This window comes from Tupaia chinensis, unplaced genomic scaffold (assembly GCF_000334495.1).
Source record: "Tupaia chinensis unplaced genomic scaffold, TupChi_1.0 Scaffold145208_1, whole genome shotgun sequence".
NCBI classification, from domain to species: Eukaryota; Metazoa; Chordata; class Mammalia; order Scandentia; family Tupaiidae; genus Tupaia; species Tupaia belangeri.
The window spans coordinates 504,032-508,583 of NW_006205068.1; positions in this window are offsets into that span (position 1 = coordinate 504,032).

Below are 4,552 nucleotides of genomic sequence, written 5' to 3' on the forward strand. Positions count from 1 at the left end.
TCCTCCCTCACCAACCATGACCCTATCGGTGGCCTTTTTCCCTTTGTTTTTTCTGTGACAGCCCACTACCCCCCAGTGCATCCCACCCTATTCACACAGGCCACTGCCTGCTAAGCAAACCCAACCTCCTGGCTGATCCTCCTCATCAGGTTCACAAACTGGCTTATCAGCCAGAGTGACAGGGAGGGGCAACTGGGACCTTTTTCTCCTGACCCTCTGTGACATAAATCTCCCAGGATTAAGCTGTTCCCTACTTTGCAGAGATGTGGCCTTGCCCAGGTCACCTCTCGGGTCATAACTTCATGCACCAGCTTGCTGGAACGAGGTATTGATTTTCCTTCTACAAAATAACATGGAGTTGAAAGGGCAGGCTCTTCTTGGCTCCTTCCCTCCCCTAAGTGACCTGGGGGCCCTGAGGCCTAGCACCACCAGGGAGGTCTCTAGCCCTAAAAGTCATTCTGGTAAATCCAAAGGTCCTCATCCCTACCGAGAGCAGCCCATATGGAGGACAAATTTCTTTTCAGGGTTCCCTTTGATCGCTGAATGTCCTCATGAGTGGGACTTTGGGTGAGACACCCAGGATCTGAGCCTGGCTCTGCCTCTTCTGACTCAGTGCCCTTAAGCAAATGGCTCAGTCCATTGGGCCTCAAAATTCCCAACTGTAATGTGGGCACAGATCTGAGAAACTGGCAAGGACGTAAGTAAAATACTGCACATTTTACTTACGGTTACATGCCTATGCAATAACGACATAAATTCATGCAATGAACAACAAATAGTCAAGAGAATGTGGCTCTTAGGAGGGAAAAAGGGGAAAAGACTGGAGGAGAGCACATTGGGAATGGGGCTTCCATAACATCCATAATGGTCAATTTCTCCTTAAATCTAAAGAAAGTGACTGCATAGGAAATATTAGAATTCAATGGAGCTAGACAGCAGGTACATGGCAGGTTCATTCTACCACTCTATAGTTTTCTATACATCGAATTATTTTTTAAGAAGATAGTAAAACAGAATGGGCATATTAAGGGTCATGGGCTGCTGGGAGGACGGGTACAAAACACCAAGCCCAGCGCCTGGTGTTCAGTCAATGCTCATTCCACCCTATCCCTGCCACCTGCCACCCCACCTCACGGCGCCTGCCCACCTCTGACCCAGGGCCACCATTCCCATCAAGACTCAGTTATCCTCTGACCCTCCTCCAAACCTTCAGAGAGCAGCCTAAGTGGGTTTGCTGTCATTTGAAGTATGTACATTTCAACAACAGCCCATTGCAGAACTTAACCCAGAGGAACTTGGTCACAGGCTCAGGATAACAGAGCGTTTCCCAAGCAAGCAGGAAGCCAGCTGATTTTAGGAGGTATACAAACTTTCAAAATTAATATATAAAATAACACATGTATGAGGATCAGCTGGTGACATAATGGTTATGCCGCTGGACTCCCACGTAGTCAACCCCGGTGTGAGTCCCGGATCCAATGGCTTAAAACTCACACCAGGCGCGTGTGCATGTGTACCCAAAATACCAAAGAAGAATGGAGGAGAAGCAGCGTGGAAATGCAGCAGTGTGGCCAACCCCCCCGGGGGGTGATTTCTCGCTTTCTGTTCCTTTCTGTCTCTCTGGCACAAGCACAGTCCTATAATAAATATCTCTCTCCCCCCCCAAAAAAAAGTACATAATATGTAAATACAATATATACATATATTTATACAATATATGGTATAGAATGTAAACTGGATTAGAGACATTTATTTTTGTGTTACCTATTTTTAGCAAGCAATGCTGGTTTCTCATAAATCACAGCTATAGTGTTTCCTTTTATAATCAGTTTGTTTATATTGAAAAAAAAAAGTGATTTGGCTTAAAGAACTATGAAGGTGGTATTGAGGACAGTGAGTCAGGGCCAGTCAAGGCCTTTTGCACCCAGCCAGGTGACTGAGTGGGGCTGAAGCCCAACCTGTGCCCACTCACCAGGACACATCGGCACTGGGCTATGCTAGCCCAGAGAATGGAGTGGCTTTTTCTATACACAAAGAGATCATCTGCTCTCCAGAAAACTGGGAGGGTAGAACTTGCCTGGAAAACAAAGGGAGAGCTGGCATCTTCCCCATGTCACTCAATCCACAGAGACCACAGGTCTGATCACACCTCACCATATTCATGCCTCTGGGCTGGCCTCAACTCATTCATATGCTGTGTGACCTCAAGCAAGTACCTGTCCCTCAGGGCCAGAGTCTCTTGTCTGTAGAATCAGAAGGTAAAAGCTGGGGCTGGCAGGTGGCTTGGTGGTTAAGGATGCTGGACTCCCATATAGCCAACTGTGGTTCAAGTCCCAGACCTGGTGGCTTGCTTTCTCATTCTCCCTCTCTCTTTAGTCAAATTTTTAAAACATATAAATAAATAAATGGATAAATAAAGCTAAATAAAATAATTCTTTTAAAAAATGATAGGAGCTGAAGATTTCTAGTGGTTTCTAAAGGCGCCTCCAGTGTAGCTGTCTAGATTCTCTCCCCAGTCTCTCTCCCCCGTGCACATATCCTACATCTAAACCAACGGCTTCACTTGACAGATCCAGCCAACGGAAAGCACTTTCCACCTGAAGCTGATGGATTTATGTCTCACTCATCAGCAGCAGCCTAATCAGCCTGTCCTAACTTACTGACAGAGGGAGCCCCTCCCCCGGGCTGGTGCCTGCAGGCTGGGCTGGAAGTGAGACCAGCCCAGAGGCCCCAAGAGCCATCCCCCTGCACTTGGTCCTCAAGGTGGGTGGGTCCTCACGAGTACCAAGACAGGCAGGGCATGGGGGAAGGGGCCAAGGCTCTCTGGAGCCAAGTCAACACCCCTCTTTAGTAACGGAGGGGCAGCCATTAACTGTAGCTGAAGCAACTTGTCCAGAGTCACACAGGAAGACAGAGGCAGGACCCTGATGAAGCCACTGCTGTGGGAGAGGCAGAGAATAAGTCCCAGGTGTTGCTCCCAGCCTCCAGGTGAGTCAGGGAGGCCTACGACTTCCCTTTGTCTCCCCTTCTGCCCCTCAACCTCAGGGAAGGCCCAGGCCATTCTAGCTCCTACAGGGCAGGTATAACCTTCACCCTGTTCTCCTGTTCAGGGGTGCCCATATGCCTCTGACCCCTCTGTGATGTCTTCTCTTCTCACTGGGCCCAAAGGAGACTATCGTTCCACCTTGGCAGTGGGAATGGGATCTAGGTGTCACTTGTCACCCAACCCATTGCATGACGAGATCTGAGCAGGCTCTGGAAAGTTCCACAGTTGGAGCATAGCTCCTGCAAACTCTGTCTCCACAGACCCAGAGGCTTATAAACCTGACTTATTTAAGTCTTAAAACACTCCTAGAGGGCCAGCTGGTGATGTGGTAGTTAAGGTGACTGGACCCCACATGACTGACAGCATAGTTCAAGTCCTGGACCCAGCAGCTTAAAAAACATGTGGTGAGGGGGCAGGGGAGAAAAGAGATCAGCAGGTGACATGGTGGTTAAGACGCTGTATACTCCATGTGGCTGACCATAGTTCAAGTCCCAGACCTGATAGCTTGCTTTCTCAGTTTCTCTCTCTCTCTCTCTCTCTCTCTCTCTCTCTCTCTTTCTCTCTGTCTGTGTGTGTGTATCTCTCTGATCAAATTAAAATAAATGAGTAAATAAATAAAATTAAATAAATAATTCTTTTTTAAAAAAATGTCAGGAGGTCTGGCAGGTGGTGTGGTGGTGAAGGTGCTAGAATTTTACATTGCAGACCACAGTTCAAGTCCCAAACCTGGTGGCTTGCTTTCTCACTTTCTCTCTCTCTGTCTCTCTCTGGTCAAATTAAAATAATAATAATAAATAAAATAAAACAAATAATTCTAAAGACAAAAAAAAAAAAAAAAAGCAAACACCAGGCATGTGTATGTACCTAAAATCCCAAAAGGAACGGAAGATGAAGGAGAAGGGATTGCAGTGTGACCATCCCGCATTGGGGGGAGGGGGGTGCTTTCCCTTTCTCTTTCTCTTTCTCTCCAGTGAGCACACATACTCCGTGGCAAATTAAAAAACAAACACTCTACTAAGGTATAGGTACATCCCCAAATTACAGAAGAGAAAACTGGAGCTCAGAGACGAAAAGTGACATCCCAAGAAATTTACAGCTGAGACTCAGAGCCAGGCCAACCTGACCCTGAGAGGTTGACCCTACACAACCATCCATAGCATGTGCATACCAATGGGGTGAAGGCTGCACAGAGACCCACATGTTGCAATATACAATTTGCAGCAGAGGCTTTAAGGTGTCATGTTGGGGACACCTAGAGAGGATGAAGCTGAGGACTCCCAAGAAACCCGAAGAATTGTTAATTCCCCTCCAGCATCTCCCTCATTACACCAGGTGGAACCAGCACCTGGTGGAACTTCTAGTTCCCACGCAAGGGGGGGATAGGACTTCCCTTCCCTGAGCCTCCTAGAGGTTGACCTCTGAGCAAGGCAGGAAAGGCCAGATGAACATGCACTTTGCCCATGGCCCACAGTTGGCGAGACACTGAAACTTAGGGGGACAGATGCC